The following is an 18,613-nucleotide window of genomic DNA, read 5'->3' on the forward strand; positions in this document are numbered from 1 at the left end:
TTACATTCCATACATTACATAATGTTCAGTTATGAATGAGACAGTAAAGCTCAATCAAAATTAAATCAAGGCTCTTTGAAAAGCATTTTTTTCTTTCTTCAACCTTGTATGATTTTTTAAAATTGAATTCCCACACATATGGTGCACAGACTCCCCACTTTACTAGCATGTTTTGGACCCTGTATCTAATGAGCGGTCCCCGGTCTTTACGGCTGTATTGGACAGCAGGGTCTCTGTATGAAGAGTCTATTGATCCCTCTGCAAAGGAAGCGAGTCATGTGGAAAACCATTAAAGAGCTGCTCGATTCACTCTGTAAATCAATGACACGGAGAGAGACGCAAACATTTCACGGAAACTAATCAGAGAGGAAGTAAGACTCGTATGGGTAGTGTGTGTGTGTGTGTGTGTGTGTGTGTGTGTGTGTGTGTGTGTGTGTGTGTGTGTGTGTGTTTGAACTACAGTTCCTGCTGTAGCTTGAGAATAATCTATAATGAAAAACGAGTTAGTCATGTGGAGAGAATGGGTTTCTCCCCACGCCTTTACACCATGATGGTTATTGCAATGTGCACTTTTTTTTTTTTGCTGGGTTCAGTGTTAGAAATTGCATCCGTGTACTGTAAGGTTGTTTTTATGTACACAGTTATGAATGTGGAACATGTGCCAGCTTTTGTAGGGTCTATAGATGCCTGACTGCGTGTATTTGTGTGTGTGTGTGTGTGTGTGTGTGTGTGTGTGTGTGTGTGTGTGTGTGTGTGTGTGTGTGTGTTGGTGCAAACATGTGTGTGTGTGTGTAATCATATGTGAGTAGGCGTATGTATGAAGAAGAAGGTAATTGCTTCTAGCCTGATTCCTCCTTCCTTCCATCCATCCATGTCAGAGTGCCATCCAACAGAAGAAGAAGGGCAGCTGGTGCAAAGAGTCGTTTGTCAGCCATGTTGAAATGTTCCTAATTGGATTTCCTTGGCAGCTGCAAAGAATGGTAGGGAGGAGAGCTGAAGAGAGTGAAAGAAAAATGAGACGAGTTAATTTAGTCTTCTTGGGACGAACTTTTTCCTTTGTGACTTTGCCCCATTTGAATATAAATTAAAGTCCACAAACTATGAAAAATTGCCTCGCATGTTGTATCACATATGAACATTTCATTCTCGCCGCGTACTCGGAGTTGCAGAACTGTTGTGTTTAAATGACTTTTTTTTTTTAAAAACCCAAAACTATTTTTAATTGACTTTTCTTCTGAAAGGTAGAGGCAACAGAGACTTGCTTGTCACGTTCAACATGACTAAGTTTGAACCATTGTTATCAGGATGCAGAGCCTCCATTCCACCAGTCTAATCAACGATTGATTCATCGTTTGCGCTCCTTGTGAGCACAGCTGGGTGTGTGATAGAAGAGAACAACAGCTGTGATACCCTGACTGAGGAATAAAAGTCAGTTTGGATGACCTTTCCTTTTTCCGCAGCAGTTTATCATGATCATTTGAGTTTCATCGGCTCCCTGCACTTAGTATGAACACGATCAATAACATCCAGTGTGAGTAAGACATCCCAAGGCTTGAAGGTTTCTCATTCGCTTGAGTGTGGCTCCTGAGTCTAATTAAAATGTACTCCGAAGCTGTTTCCCCAAAATGCTGTTCCTATCCAGCTAAACTGCGTTCTCATTTACATTTTGAAAAAAAAAAAAGTTTTGCCCCGAAAGGTAACACCTGGGACGAAAGGCTTCCGTTTGGAAAGAGCCACAAAATTTACAAAAGTTGGTAGGAGAGGAGACAAAAGTTAACGAAAGGACTCTGACCCCAGAGGTTATGTGAGTTGAAGATTTGTTTTCAATTTTTACATTTCCATTCAGTTTTCATTCATTGCTTGGTTAGGTTTAGGCACTTTAAGTACAAGGTTAGGTTCAAGAAAGCGTCACATTTTCATCGACACTTTCACAACAATAGCTACTAACTAGACACTAGGTTAAGTTTAGGCACCAAAGTAAGGCAAAATAGCACAAATGGGTTAAAATACGATCCTTTTCCTCCGTGTTTGAAGCTTTTCCTGCATTTTCTGAGTCCCGCTTTATCTTTATTGAAAAGAGTAAACAGTAAAACAATTTAATTAAAGCCAAAGATATCGATTAAAGAAAATGATTGTGGTATATCACAAACAAATGCAATGCAGCAGAAAAGTTTTCTTGAAAACTTAATTGGGAATGGAGTTTAGTTGTACGGGAAAGTCATTGTGGCCAGACGGGGATGCCGCATTCCACCTCACAATACTCATAATATTCTTGCATTTTTACATTCCCCTTTAGGACTGTAATGACCAACATGCAACAAGCAAATTTATATTGTTTTGGTCACTGTAAGAGCTCATTCTCGCTCTCTATCTCCCAATGGACATTATAATATCCTGAAATGTTTTGCTGTTAGTTTTTTTTTTCCCTTTTACAACTCAGATCAATGCCAAGACCAAAGCCAAAGGGCAGAGAGTGCGAGTCCAAACAAACAAGACAATCTAACACAGACAGGAAGCCAGACAGATTAACAGCACTGGCATAATTAGCTCCTAGAGCTATGTGCATTGTTTTATTATGCCTGCCAATGGACAGAAACGCAAACAGCGAGCTGCCGGGAGAAAGGTATTCCGGTAAAATGGCTGGGCTTGGCACTCTCATCTGAATTCTCTGGGTATTACTGTTGCTGCTGTCTGAGTGGCTGATGAGACTTACTGCGTGTTTCGTTGCAGAAAACTTTTTTTACAGCTAAAGTTTCACAAAGTAAATAAAATACTTCTGAAATTGTCTAACTTAGCAGAATCTGTACATGTAATGGCAGCATTAAAGACACACAGGGTTTATTTTTCTCATGTTTTCAGACCTGTTTTAATAAGAGAACATATGAGTTGGTAAAGCATATGGTTTTACAGTAATAGGCAGTTATGAATGGTAAAATATTGTCTCTAACATAGAGCTATTAGCATCGGTATGATTAATGCCATCCTTTGTGAAATAAATGGAGGGTAATGCAACACACTGCTTTGCTTTGCATCACGATCTTAGTATATGTTGTCAGTGCCTTTAGCGCAGGCTCACTGCACACTTATTAAAGCACATTAATCACTGAATACGAGGTCAATTAATTATAATACAGGTGAACAGTCTGAACAGCAACAGAAGCAAACTGTTGGAGCATTTTCAAGTTCAAGTTTGTGTGAGATTCAGTTGTACATGCAGTCCAAAATGCCGTGCAGGAAAATGGAAAGCTGAGAAACACATGACGTAAACCTTGAGAAACACGGACTGTTTGTGATTTCCAAGGTTGTCTTTTATCCGTGCTGTTTGGTAGGTACTGCTAACCTTGTGATTACTACAGATCAGGAAGAGTCTACTTCAGGGGAGACAATAAATACGCTTCTTCATGTCACACGAATACATTGTGCTGCTGGACATGGCCAAGCCAAATGTGAATGAAACGCCTGAGATGTTGGAGTTATTAGCGTCTATTTCCGGCGTAAGGATTAGCATAAAGAGGCGGGCAGTATGCATGCTGATGAAACTCTCTGGAGATCCGTGCACTGTTCAAAGCTCCCACTCATATACTCAATCACAGTTTGAAATCAAAAGCAGAACTCCGAAACAGCTTATTTATTTGACTGTCAGGTCTCATGTGGGCGGATGGAGTTTATGGAAATGTGAAATGCAAAAGCTAACATTGTCAGTTGGTTACATACTGTATATTATTACTTCATACATAAAATAGCTGATTTAGTCAACTTCCATGTGGCATAGTGCAGAAAAGCTCAATTGCACATTATTGCATGACTCCAATGCTTTCTGTACTTCAGAGAGGTTGGTTTCTGGTGTAATCTGCACACATAAGCGAGGAGCCAATCTTTGACAGTGAAGTCAAATGCAGTTGATCACCAAAGTGAATTTGAGCAGCATATCTGCATAGAAGAAGGCTTATGCACTGGAAAACATGCCCCTCTCAAAACAAGAAGAGAAAACTTATTTCAAGGAACTTTTACCTTGAAATAAGTGAAAAAAAATTTGCCAATAGAACAAGTAAAAAATGGCTTGGTGAGATTCCTGGAAATAAGATTTGATATTTAGAATATTGAGATCTTAAAATTAGCTGGGAAAAATTATTTTAAGCTCTATTTTACCAGGACTGTCAAGCTTAGGTGTCTTAACCCTCCTGTTGTCCTCATTTATGGCACCACAAAATATTGTTGCCTTGTCGGGGAAAAAAATTCCAAAAATTCAGCAAAAAGTTCCCCACATTGATAAAAAAATTGCAAAATCTTCAGGAAGAAAATTCTTTAAAAATCTCCCTTAAAAGTTTTACTTTAAAAAAAATCCCAAATTTGGCAAGAAATAAAAATTTTAAAACAATCTAAAAAAATTGTAAATATTTTCAAAAAAAGAATATAAATCTTCAAAAAAGAAATCCTAAAAATATCTAAAGTGATTCCATTATATCAGACAAAGTTCTAATATTTTCTTTAAGAACATTCGGGGAAAAAATCTACCAAAACTTAGTGAAATTCTCTAGTTTTTAAAGAAACCCTTTTTTAAACATTTCTTTTTTTCCCCACCAAATAATGTTCAAACCCCCTCCCCCCAAAAAAACAAACCAAACAAACAAAATAAATAAAAACGTTTTCACTGTGAAAATATACATTTTTTTCCACATTTTTGAACTTCAAACCGGGCCAATTTGACCCGCAGGACGACACAAGGGTTAAACTTATATTGAGATTTCTGGTAAAATTCAACTCAAAACAAGATAATTTCAAGATTGTTTGATATTTAAGATGCATTCTCTTAAAACAAGTCCCTCCATCTGCTGAAATGTCTCTTGTTAAGTGAATTTATCTTAAATCAAGTGGGATGAGACATTTTGACTAAAAATAATACAAACAGACTTGGTAAGATTTGGAGTTTTTGCAGCGTGGAAGGCAAATGGCAGGGTGCTTTTACTGGTTTGCTGTAGCAGTCAACAAAGGCTGGGTTTTTCACGTGTTGCCATCATATTGCAATCACCACACCCCGGGAACATGAGGCAGGCTTTCTAATTAGCTAGCAGCCTCGTATCATCTTTCTTTCTGCAGTATTTTTTTCTCACTGCTTTGGATAAGCCATATTTGCTCGTAGGTTTGTTATGAACGAAGGCTGATATTTCCTGGATAATTTATTAAGCTCATTATTTGATTATTCTGGACTGGAAAATCTTATCAAAGCATGATAATATTACCCTTCATGAGACCGTTAGCTATGAAAAACGACTGTACTGAGCTGCTTTGTGTAGTTCCATGATTAAATGTGCTTTATCAAACTATGACTACACTGAAGAGCATCCTCTGTGACTTGATCTGCTCATGGTAACATTTAAGTGGTACCCTGAATAACGTGTGCACTCTGGAACAATTCAAAATAATACCAATTTTGGTACATGTACCAAGTTTGCCAAATTGTGTTTTAAAACTACTGCTTCCTACATAAAACAATGAATGTCTTTTTGCATCATTTATTTTTTTTTTTTTACAATGAAGCTGCTACTTTTGTGTGACAGCCAGCACAGTCATACACATAAAACTTTTTTTTGTAGTATTTAGAAACTCATTTTAATGTGATTTTTAACTGCAAACCAGCTAAACCCAGTGAATCTTTGTGACACACATGCCGGTGTTAACTTCTCCACCCTGTCTGTGCAGAGGAATGCTACCGGTCTTATTAATGAACTCTCTAGTAGAAAATTCCCATCACGCCAGTTTCCTCTCAATGACCTCTCAATGAGTGATTAGCAGCTGTCTGGCATCCTCTTTTGAATCAGCGCTGGGCTAATGGCATGTTGGTGGGCTCAGTGCAGGGAAATGGCCACTTGAGTCTCAGCAGAAAAAGGGTTTTTCAGACCATGAAGCAGATGCTGTTGTCATTCTCCTTCTCAGTGTTTTGACACATCCTGATAATCCTTGGGCTTCATGAGGACTTAGGAGTGTTTTAATGCAGAATAGAGTTTGGACATATTGGCAGGAATGCAAAGGCGTGTACTCTGACATGACTACAAGCAACACAGTGACCGTGGAAGTGTAGAGAAGCCGGATGAACTTAGTCTTAATGGCATACTTCTTACATATAACTATGTCATGCTTTGTTGTTTGGGGTTTGTTGTTTTTTCAGGTTCTTTCTCAAACTGAATTTCCCAACATTGGAGGTTTCATTTGGTATAACTAACCTTTTTTTTTTATTTTACCCTCTGCTATCCCTACCCAGATCCCAAATGTCTTTGTTTTTCCTTTTCCTAAGCCTGAGCTGCCATTGGCAGAGCAGCTCAAATTAAATTTCATTGTATATGAAAGTGTGCAATGACAATAAATGATTGATTGATTGATTGATTGATTGATGTAGTTTGCTCGAAAACTGTTCCACTGTTTAAAGCTCACAGTTTATCACTAAAAATTTCAATTCTCTAAAATAAATTCTGTTTAAAGATCATTTTTTTATATTTCTCCAAAGCCAGTTGGAGTCAAAAACAAGAACGGCAAAAATGAAGAAAATTGGCAAATAAGAAGTTCAGCGATGACACAGCATGGTGTGTTTGCTTGTGTGGTTGGCCAGAGGCCCTTTGTGCACAGAGACTGAGTCATGATAAAGAAAAAAAGAGATACGTTTAATCATCAAAACAACTGCTGATACCTCCTTGGAATTTGCTCTGTAAATAAAGATATGAGTAATGTTTTAAAACTGAGAGAAGATCTCTTAATCTAGCCGAGAAAGCCCTGAAATATAGAGTAGTAGAATTCATTAGAAAGCAATGCTGTCTCTTAGAAATTCTTTTTTAAAAATACTAGTAAATTGTTCTCCCCAAACATTGCCTTGACAAAAATAATTACTAACCGGCCAATGAAAAGAGGCAGTGTTGTTTTTCTTGCTCGTTTGTTTTAATGAATGAAATGCTGCATTTATGACATGTACCAGAAGCTGTAAGGCGGTGCTCGGGGTGGATGGTGGTGAATGGTACCAGAAAAAATACACATATCAACTAGTTCACAAAGAATCTGGAGCACCGACTGTTTGATGTGAGACGGCTAGTCAGGTGAGATCTGAGTCAGGTGAGAACTGATGTATTTGATCTGTGCTAGTACTACAATAGCAGCTGTCAAAGGATGGAAGGAAGCAAGTGAAGAGTCAGTTCTTGAAATCGATGTGCTGGAGGAAAAAAAAATTCAAATGTAAGAATCTGAGGGATTTTGACAAGAACCCAATTGTAATGAATGACTGGGTCAGAGCATTTCCAAAGCTGCAGGCCTTGTGGGATGTTCTCATATTCAGTGGTTAGAAAATGCAGTGATCCAAGCAAGGATGATCAGTGAACCAGCAACAAGGCCATTAGCTCTGAAGGTTCACTGATGTAAACAGGAAGTGGTCCGATCCCACAGAAGAGCGAGCGTAGCACAAACTGTAGACAACCTTAACGCTAGCTATGATATATAGGTGTCAGAATATACAGAGTAAGACATTTTGCTGTGTAGGGAGCTGCATAGCTGGAGAGGGATCAGAGCACCCATACTGACTCCTATCTACTGCTTTAAGCCTACAATGGATATATGAGCTTCCAAATTGGACCATGGAGCAATGGATGAATGTGGCCTGGTCTAATGAATTGCATTTTCATTGTTACAGACTAAATACACTCTTTCATAGCAGCGGTATTTCCGAATGGTAGTATCCTTTCTCAGCAGGATGATACTCCCTGCGATGCCACAAAAAAAGTTTAGGAATCGTTTAGTGAATGTGACAAAAAACTTCGAGGTTTTGACTTGGCCTTCAAGTTTTCCAGATCTCAGTTTAACTGAGCATCTGTAGGATGTACTAGAAAATGAGTCCAATCCATGGAGGACACACCTTACAACTTTCAGGATGCAAATTTCCCCTTGTGGGACTAATAAAGGATATTCCATTCTATTCTAAAGGATCTACTGCTAACATCTTGTGCCTGATTTCACACAGCACAATTTCAGAAATCTGTGAAGCAAACCCCTCCAGTCAGAGCTGTTTTGGCTGCATGACGGGAACTAACGCAATATTAGATAGAAACCTGAAATTATTGATTCACGTCAGATACTTCAACCACGTCAGACCTGTCTGTATTGTGAATAATTTAGAATAAAAAAAATCAAACTACAAAAGCTAACACCAACTGGAATCCAACTTGAAAATATAGATGTTGGAGTAATGTTTTCTGAAATGTGAGAAACTCTCTAAATCCAGCAAAGAGAAACCTCTCAAGTCCTGCATATATAAATCCTAAGCGCTCTTTGAAAGAGCTCAGGTTCCCAAGGCACTTTCACACAGGCACGTATGGATTAAATCAATATGTTGCTTTAAGTTATTCTATAACTAAACATTTCTGAAACTCTTGCCAGCTCTTTACATGTTTTGTCCACAGACAGGTCAGTCTAAACCTGCGCACACATCGCCCAAATAAATCCAATGAATAAAGCTTCCCTTCTTTGTCAGTCAGCTGACTCTCATCCTGTCTGCTCTCTCTCTCCGTATTATTCCATTACATCTAAAACACATCTGTCTGGTTACTCCTGTCCCTTCCTTTATACTTCATTGTCATGACCTTCAGGTATTTCTCGCCGGCGGGATCCGAACCTTTGTCCTGTCGGGTAAGTCAGTTTTACTTTGTTGTGTGCAGTTGAATCCTCTTCTTTGTGACCATGTTCCTGCACTGAGACATATATTCAATTTTTTTTGGTTGAAATCCAGAGCTTATTAAAGTATTTTGTTATACAGATCCTGACAAAAGTCTTGTCGCATAAGGATATAGTAACCTTAAATGGCATATAACTATATTTCTAATCAATCAGTTCTCACAAAAACGGTTCATTTTAATGTCAAGGGCTTTCACATTAATAACTGGGTGCAAACTGAACCCGTCATAAAGTGTCCTGATGTTCACGTCTTGGTAAAGCCCATGACATCTGTTTTTGCAAGGACAAAAGTCTTGTCGTGTCTTTAAATGATTCAACAAATCACAGATTAGAAGTTCACCTGTGACAAATACTGCAACTGACACATTCCCAGGTGTGTATAAAAAGAAACCCAAGACACAAGACCTTCATATGAAGCCCAACCTGACCCTGACAGCATGCCAAAGATCCAACCACAGACCAAAGCGCTGATCATCAAGACCCTGAAGACCAAGTCTCCTGCTGAGGTGGCAGACAGCGTTAATGTATCCAAATGTCAAGTAGAGAGGATAAGAAAAAGATCTGAAGAAACTGGTGATGTTTATGACAAGCCCAGGTCAGGCAGACACCTATTGGAGAAGAGCATTTGTTGCTTTGACAGTCCAGGGCCAGCCTTTTTTCAAATGCAACAGAGTTACACGTGAACTGGTCGCCAGAAATCCCTGTATCTACAAGAACAGTTTGTCAAATTCTCTCACACGGTGTTCTCCATGGTTAAATTAGTGCATAGAAACCAGCATTAAACAGAAGACAACAAAAAAAGCGTGTTGCATTTGTCAAGGTCCACAGCTTGCAGGAAGGATGGACGATGAAAAGTGGCAGAAGGTTGATTTTTCTGATGAATCATCCATTGAACTGCATCCCAATCAACGCAAATCCTGCAGAAACCGCACTGACCCACTGATCCAGTATAATCTAGAGGGCTTTGTCATTCATATGAGCCATTTCTGATTCCAATTGATCAACTACAAGTCCAGTTGTTATTTGTTCTTCCTACAACTTAAGAGAAGCGACAAGACTTTTGTCAGGGACTGCATATGTGGTGAAGTCTTGATTGCAATAGATGACACAGAGGAACAAGTTTCAGTTGTGATGTTGCCTTCATAAGACTCCTACTAATTAGAAATAATCAGTGGGAAAATGCGGTCCCCTATTATACTTTATGTCCATCCAAATAATCTGATGACATAGTGGTCTGTTGCTCTGCTCCAAGCACACAAGAGAACTGACAATAGTTTTGACTAAACTTGGGGTAAATATGACAAAAAGAAACTTTTCTGAGTTGGTTCAGAAGGGAAATAAGTGAAATACTGTGTAGCAACAGAAGTGCATCGTTTCCTACAGCGACACTAGAAAGCAGGTCCCCCGGTGGAACACATGTTCCACTGGACAGATCTGACTATCTCCAGGAGCTACAATCTCCCTCATAAAAGACTCATGCGCCCGTTACTGTCCTCAGCCGAGCAAGGCGATAAGAGGGCTGACATGCTGTAATGATTCCTGAGGCATGATGGTGGAAAGAAGGCCTCCTCTGGGGCCGTGGAATAGCTATAATGCTACAAAACACGGATATCACATTATTGAGACACGAGGGTGGTTGGAAAGAGGAGATGGAGAGAAAATAGGCAAAGAGCGGAAGATGAAGGTGGGAAAATCGAGGTAGCCAATCCATCAGCAGAGAGAGTTTGTTGTTTCTTGTGCGAGCCTATGCATGAGTGTTTGTGTGTGTTTTACGGATCAGTATTCTCCGAGGAGAGCAGAACTCTGGGAATAACTCTGGTAGGACGAGACAAAGGGAGATGGAGAGTCGGCACCGGAAAGACAAGCGGTAAAAATTGACAGCAAGTGTATGTCGTGTGGGCACACATGCAAGAGTGTGTGTTCTCATGTGTGTTTGCGAAGCAGTTTATTCTCAGCGGAGATGAAAACCGAGAGGAGACAGAGAGGAAGAGACAAGCGAAGGCAATGCAGGTGATGGGAAATAGATGCGCGCGTGTTAAAGCGGAGTAAAGCATATCCTCCTAGGAACAAGAACTGCCAGCAACCAAGAAAACAAGAGATAATAGAGACCGAAAAAGAAGCGAAGCCGTTTGGCAAGAGGTAGATAGAAATCTGACGTCAAGAATGCGTTTGTGTGAATATTTGCATGTGTGAGTGTTACGGAAGCAGCTTGGCGCTACATTAATCATATATGAAACGCTTCCACAATTATACAGTGCCTCGGTGTAATTCTAATTATCCATTCAAGGACAGCGACGACTCACCAGTTCGCCGCAGGGCTGAAATCAAAGACGACACCGAGAGAGAGGCAAGAGGAAGTAATGAGGGAGCGAAGAAAAAAGGCAGGCGAGCAGAAGAAGAAGAAGAAGAAGAAGAAGGCGAATCTCACAAAGAAAACAATGTGTTAGTTAAATGTTAATTAACCAGAGACAAAAAGCAGCACATAGGGCACTGTATTATGAAAGCAAGGATGAAAGAAAGGGGATGCATTCAGAAATGGGGGGGGGGGGGGGGGGATGAGCAAGTGCATTCACAACAAATACATGAAGGTGTAGAGGAAGTGAAGGCAGTGGGGAGGCTTAAGGATTAACCTATTAACGCAGCAGGTTTGTCATGCTGTAAGCCTCTTAGGAGGACCTTTCCAAGCCGAGAGGCGGTGAGAATGTCAATTTAGGCACTTTCTCTGCTGGTAATTACGCTCTATCTCTCAGCTAACGGCTTATTTTGCATGCGGACAGACGGGGGAAAAAAATACTAAAAAGAAAAGATATTCAGGCGGAGGACACAGAGGAGAGAAAGGACTCCTGCAGGCAGTGTAGACAGCGGCTGTCTAATTCATTGACAAATGTTGTAAATGTGCAGGAAATTAGCAGATAAACTCCTGTGAATTGTCTGTCATTCACCAGAACGAGTTCTTTTTAAGTCCTTGAACCGCTGAAGTGTTTTTCAAAAATAATATTTCATCTTGAAAAACGTTTAAAGCTCCAAAATGCTGCATAGTAGTAAATAAAATCCCAAAACAGCTCATGAAAGATTTCTTTATTTGTCTTATATTCTGCTACTAAAATTGCACCGCTTGAAATATAACTTGCAAACATGATATTTTCAGAACTTCGCTCAGTTTCTAGTTTCAAAGTACCTTCTAAATGTGCGAATCATAAAAGCCCTTTTTGATCCTCGGTCATGTTTTAGCTCAGGATCAAAATGAGTCAACATAACTTATGGGGCCACATCAATGAGAATTTTTTACAAGATATTCTTCAAAATTTACCTCTGTGGTGATGCAAGAGTAAGGAAATATATCAATTACCAAATTTTTTTGTTTTATAAATTCCTTATTTCCACTTTATTATGCCAGAAGCGGTCATTGTTGCCGAAGCAGATTCTGAAAGGGCTGAAGTTTCCTTTGTTCATTTCAATATTTGACGTGCAATGCTGATTAAAAGGGCTGAAGTCATCCAATTGTTTAGTCCTTGGATGGCCCAAACTTAAAAAAACAGTTGATTCAAAAAAGTTCCTATAATGCAGCTCATCTTTCATTAGACCAGTCCTGGTAAATAGGCTTGTTTGAGATGAACCAGATGTGTACAGAATCACTCAATGGCCGTGTTCCAAATCCCATCATCCGTACTGTTTCAGGCCGTATGCATGCATTGGTGACATGCTACCTTGGCCTTAAACTTTGACCAAGGACCAAGAATTCTGGGTCAGAATGGTTGGATTTGAAGGTTTATTATGTGAACAGATCACATATTGTGTGTTTAATTGTGATGTTCATTGGTCAGAGAGGCTGAACACATTCTGATTATAGACTATGAACTGCAGAAATCACATTTCTGGTAGGCCATTATTACACACACACACAAAAACAACTTCTGTGAGCGTCTCTACTGATGTTTCAGCCCTGAGTCTGAATACCTCACGTATTTGACTATTTATTAATGCTTTCGGTTAGTTTGAGAGCGACACATCTGCTCACTGATCTAGTGCATGAGAATTCATGTAAAATGGATGTTGAACCATGATCGGAGGCCACATACTGGCTATAGCATTCATATTTTATATAGCAGGCTATCGGAGAATGAGCCTCTGTTTTGTTTCTATGGGCTGCACAGCGACTTGCTGGTTAGCACCTCCAGATCTCCAAGTTGCGTCCCGGCCTGGCCCTGAAATCTTTCTGTGTGGGGTTTGTATGTTCTCCCTGTGCATGCGTTGGTTTTCTCCAGCTTCTCTGGTTTCCTCCCACAGTCCAAAAACATGCTGAGGTTAAGTGATAAATCTAAACTGTCCGTATGTGAATGGGCGTGTGATTGCTTGTCTCTACGTGTGTCCCTGTAACAGACTGGTGACCTGTCCAGGGCGTTCCCTGCCTTTGCCCCAAATCAGCTGGGATAGACTCTAGCCTATCTGTAATGAGGATTAGCCAGTGTGTAGATGATGGATGTTTTGTTTCTGTGCTATTTGTGCTGTGTTCACTGCATCATTTCAGATGCTCCTGATCTGAAGTAATCTCAGTCATCCCCGTCTTTTCAGTCACGAGAGTCTCCACCCCCATTTCCTCACCAGCTCCCCACTTCCCTCATCAGGTCCATCAGTATGTATACCAGCCCGATTCCACTCATGTCCAGCCAGATTGTCTTATGTGCTGCAACTTCCCAGTCTTTGTATCTGTTATTTGAATCAGCCTGTTGTGACTTGGGTTGCACAGTGGAGTAATGGTTACCACTCTCGCCTTGCAGCAAGAAGATCCCCGGTTCAAATCCCGGCCTGGGCCTGGGATCTTTCTGCATGGAGTTTGCATGTTCTCCCTGTGCATGCGTGGGTTTTCTCCGGGTACTCCGGCTTCCTCCCACAGTCCAAAAATATGCTGAGGTTAATTGATTATTCTAAATTGTCCGTAGGTGTGAATGTGAGTGTGATTGTGTGTCTGTATATGTAGCCCTGCGACAGACTGGTGACCTGTCCAGGGTGTCCCCTGCCTTCACCCGAGTCAGCTGGGATAGACTCCAGCACCCCCCGTGACCCTAGTGAGGATAAAGCGGTGTATAGAGGATGGATGGATGTTGTGACTTTGTTTACTTGTACTGCCGACGTCACGTCTCACCACTCTCCTTTGCCTGCCTCTGTCATGGTACAATCCCTTGGCTCTCTGTTCCTTGTGTTTCCTCCCTTTTGTCCCCATTTGTCCTCTCTCTCTGTTTGTCAGTATGTTTTCCTGTTTGTCCGCCGCCTCTCTTCATAGTACTTGCTTCCTTGTGTAATCCTGAATCTGACCAGCAAGTCTGGTCCAGGTGACTACTCACCAGCTCGCTCCAACAACCAAGGCTCCGTCTGCAACCATCAAAACCTCCGTCTACAAAGCGTTCTGCCAGCCACCTACCAAGCCACATGCTACTCTCATTCATCAGCCTTCAGATGCCACCCACTACAGGATTTCCACACCAGCCATTCACCAGAAACAGAACCTCATGTCTGGTTTCCCACCGGAGTATTTTATAATAAACTTTCCAAAATTGCGCACTCTCTCTGTGTTCTCCAATTGGATCCAGCAAAAGTGTTAACCAGAACAGATGCGGCCTGCATTACCGTTTGAAAAAACTAAGCTGTGACACTGATGAATAAATGTACTTTGAAATATTCTGTCAGCTTTGCAAAACGGACAAATATTAGCATGTAATATTTTTGTTGCACAAATTTAACTCAGAAATCCAGCAACGTCCCTGAATCCAGCCTAATTTATTACGCTTTGTGTTGATGTGCTGTTAATACACTGTCAGGTAACTGCAGAAGAAGAGTGCACTTCAATTTGAATAATAAAAGTCAAACTGCTGAGATATCAAACCTGATTTTAGTAAAACAGGGTTCTTCAAACCCTCACATCTGGTGTCATTGGATTGTTTAGTCTTGTTAGCGAGCTCAGTGAAGATTTATGAACCTGGCACCATCAAAGAATATTGCTTTTAAAGTTCATTACTGCTGTATTTTTCCCAAAACGTCATTTTTTTTTCTGAGTAAACATGAAAGTACAACGAGAGCAATTTAAAGTGATTTGGAGATACCAGATGTTACTGTTAACCCAGCAGGAGTCAGTTATCTTAAAATAAAGCCTCTGACAAGAAGGAGCTGCTTATTAACCCCAGTGTCGCACCGATCCACCTCTCCACTCTCTTTTCCCACCAAACTTTTAAGCCACACTCATCCCAAAGAACACTGATTATACTGTCCTGCTAAATATACACGCATCCCATTTACATATTGTGTTTATTTGTAGTTTAATGTTTGCATAATGTCTCAAATGTAATGCAGCATTTGCATTCTGCTTGAGTCGATATTGTTCAGTGCATAATTTTTGCACTTCCACTGAGTCATGTAAATCACGCTCTTCTGTCCTCTACAAACACAACCTTTACTGATTCTGATTGCAGTTAATTGCAGCACTGTTCCTGTTTCAGCACGTATAGGGGGAGTTCTGAGTCATTCTTACTGGCTCACCTTTGCACGGAAGCCGGTTCATGATGTTTGGGTAATTTATAGTATGAATGACGCAGCTCAAGGAATGTTTTAACTTTAATGTAGTTTCATATCTTTTCTCACCTGAACTGCTCTGTGTGGTCCCTCCATTCTGCGTTTGATCTGTAGTAACTTTAACAACCCTGATTAGGTGCAGGAGGGAGACGAATTTAAGGCTACCTGGGCGCCGTGCACTTTCAATTGGAGCTGCTTCTACAAGTTTATAGAACTCCACTGAAGGAAAGAATCTTTTCTCTTTTTTTTACAGTTATGTTTTGTGGTATTTTTATACCTTTATCAGAAAGATGACAGAGAAAACAAGACAGCAAATGCTTTGAAACAGACCCAGCAGACCCAAACTGGGGACTTCAAGGATGTCTGGTTTATTTTCACCTGGCTTATTTCCCATCAATGTGGCTTTTAGGCTGAGCCGCTCCACTAAAAAAGAGAGAAGATGTTACATGTTTTGTTTAAAATATTTTTTTACTAAAGATTAACAGAAATCAGTTGCTTGGATTTGCCATTTGCGTACATGTGCCATCTGGTCGAATTACCCTGTAACAACTCATATGCACTGGCAGATTACCCCCATAGGTTATCATGCAGAAATAATGTTCAGTTTGATGAGTTCACTGATGAAGAGCTTAATCAAACAGAAGAAGATGGAGGGTGGAGGCCGAACAAAAAGACAACAAGATGCCCTCAAAGACAGCATACTTTGTAAAGCTGTGCTGTTTCTGCTCTGCTGCCAGCTGAGGAGGAAAACAAAGTGTAAGCCAGCCAAAATGGATCACTCTCCAGTAGTTTTGTTGGCTTCTGTTTTCAAGCTGCTGAATGAATGGTGAGACGTGCAAAATAAAATGCTGCCGCTGAAAGTCGACTATGCGTATTCATTCATATTTGAAAGAGTTGCATTTTGATAGAGAAGTTTAGTTACGGTTGATCTCTGCACTGTTGTGATCAAGATGAAGTTGCAGACAGGTTTGTGCACTTGTGGTTTTATAATTCTTGCTGAGCTTAATAGTGTCCATGACTGCAGAGGACAAGCCGACTAGTACTGAGTCCCCTCTTGGTTTAATAAATGAGACTCTTTGTCTGTTCTTGTGTGAATGGACAGACCCTGCAAGCTCCTTAGAGACCTCATCTATTTTTCATAGTTAGATAAACCTGCCTGCTTCTGTCATGTAAATATTTCATCTCTCCCTTATCGTGCTATCTCTCAAGGCAGCTCCCTCTAACTTCTGCTGGGCTCTGATCTTGTCTCGGTCGCTTTCTATCTTTTGCTCACTAAGCACATGAAAACTCACATTTCCCTCTTTTGGTGAGAAAGTTTCCCTCTCATGCACAGGTTTGATACTTTGCCATATTTTTCATGATCGAGCGGCATCCTTATTGGCATTCGTAGAACATGAACCATCAACAAACCCTCACACCCCCGCAATGACCTGTGATTGACAAAAACGCGTAAAACACACATAAAGACACACACGAAAACCATACTTTTTTCTTTTAGATTAACCATCATGGGGTTTATATTAAATTGCCACAGCAATGCAAACATTATAAACCATAACTGGACTGAAAATAAATGATTCCAGGCACCAGGCATCCGAAGCGTAACAAAGGGCTACTTGGTGCAGCTGTTTTCAGGGACATGGCTTCAGACTATACTGTTTATCACCAGCCATCCTGTGCTTAAGGACAGCTTAAACATGACTGGACACAAAATTTTAATACTCATATGCGTCATATATCGAATGGTTGACATGTTTGCCATGCTTCTTTGAGGTTTATTATGAAGTGTCAACGCACCACTGTGAGGTCTAATCTCAGGTAGGAATTCTGCTTTCGCCACCAGAAGGATCCGTCATAGGTATATTTTCATATATAAGGCGATACTTGAACTACTGCCCACCTACATTTGCTCTTTGTTGCTTTCTGTTCCGTATGTTTGTACTGAACTGGGTAAAAAGGTTTTTGTTTATTCTGCACCTTCTGCCTGGAATATGCTGCAGAAAGACTGGAAACTAACCGAGTTAATCTCTTTGAATGCTTTTAAATCTCAACTGCGAGTTCTTGCGGGCATTTCCACAACATGCACTTGTTTTTTAGAACTTGTGTCAGGGCCTCCTCCTCCCCCTGTCCCTCCTGACATCCAATTCCCTTTTTCCTATCTCTCTCCCTCTCCCTCTCTTTCTCCTCACGGCTGGCTCCACTTGACAATCAGCGTCCCCACAGAGTCCGGGCAGCTGCGGCTCATCCATGTGATTACACCTCCTGCAATAAAAGACCGGTTCCTGCGTCCAATCTCCGCCAGATCGTAAACTCTGTGCATGCAGTCAGTTTCCTTCTCGCTGCTTCATCCAGTGTGATAACCTGTTTGATATTAACTTTGTTTATCTTCTGCTTCGCCTAGAGCAACCCAGCCGCCCGGATCTCTTCCCGTCCTGCCTTCCCCCTCATGCTCCTCTCTGGATTCCCCTCCTTGGTTCCCTCCCTGGACCCCCGGACCCTCCATCACCCCGGACCACCTGCGCCTGGCTTCCTACCTCTGACGTCCCAGCCTTCAGTCTTCCTGCCGCCGCGAGCGTCCTCCCACTCCCGACCGCTGCACTCTGTCCCTCCCGGATTCCCCGCTGACCGCTGATCCCCGACCCCACCGCTCCATCCCCGGATTCCTCCTCGCCGCACCCTCCTGGATCCTCCTCTGGCTCCTCACCCCCTCCGTAATCCCCCCGCCTTCCCTCAGTAAACCTTGCATTCAGCCTGCCTCTGCCTTGGTTGTGTGGTCTCTGCTTGGGTTTGCCAGTGTGTATCGTGACAACTTGCTTGTAAATTTATGTAATTTTGGGGTTTTTTTTTGTTCGTATTTTAACTATGTTTTAACTGTGTAATTTTCTACCTGTCTTTTGTATTAGCTACTGCCTACCTTGACCAGAACTCCCTTAAAAAAGAGGTTCTTAATCTTAACTGGATTTATCCTGGTTAAATAAAAGTTAAACAAAAAATACAGGCTATGATACAAAGAGATTCGAAAAGAAATTGGAATATTAAATCTGGAATATTCAAAATGAATGAGTGCAGTCACTTTTTAATCATGAGGAATAGTTTTGACATAGATGGTGCGGCCGTGTGAGGTTAGATTTTGCTACATTCAGGGCCGGACTGGGAAAGAAATTCAGGCCAGGAGATTTCCAATCAGTCAGGCCACTTCTGCCACCGCAAGGGTTGTGTCACGTGGGATAATGCACCAAAATTTTGTTTTTTTTTTCCTTCCAAAAATATGCCTTTTACAGTTATGTTATAGCAATTACAACACTACTAAACAGACAGTAAGTCTATTAAACACAACCATAAC

General features: G+C 41.0%; 1 long non-coding RNA gene across 1 annotated transcript; it reads left to right on the forward strand.

The window, feature by feature from the left end:
- Positions 1-10,399: 10,399 nt before the first annotated feature.
- LOC127533416 (uncharacterized) lies at positions 10,400-18,330 on the forward strand. The gene is made up of 2 exons (XR_007941172.1): positions 10,400-10,573; positions 17,672-18,330. It is a non-coding gene; the product is annotated as an uncharacterized LOC127533416 (long non-coding RNA).
- Positions 18,331-18,613: the final 283 nt, after the last annotated feature.

This window comes from Acanthochromis polyacanthus, chromosome 3 (assembly GCF_021347895.1).
Source record: "Acanthochromis polyacanthus isolate Apoly-LR-REF ecotype Palm Island chromosome 3, KAUST_Apoly_ChrSc, whole genome shotgun sequence".
In the NCBI taxonomy this organism is placed as follows: domain Eukaryota; kingdom Metazoa; phylum Chordata; class Actinopteri; family Pomacentridae; genus Acanthochromis; species Acanthochromis polyacanthus.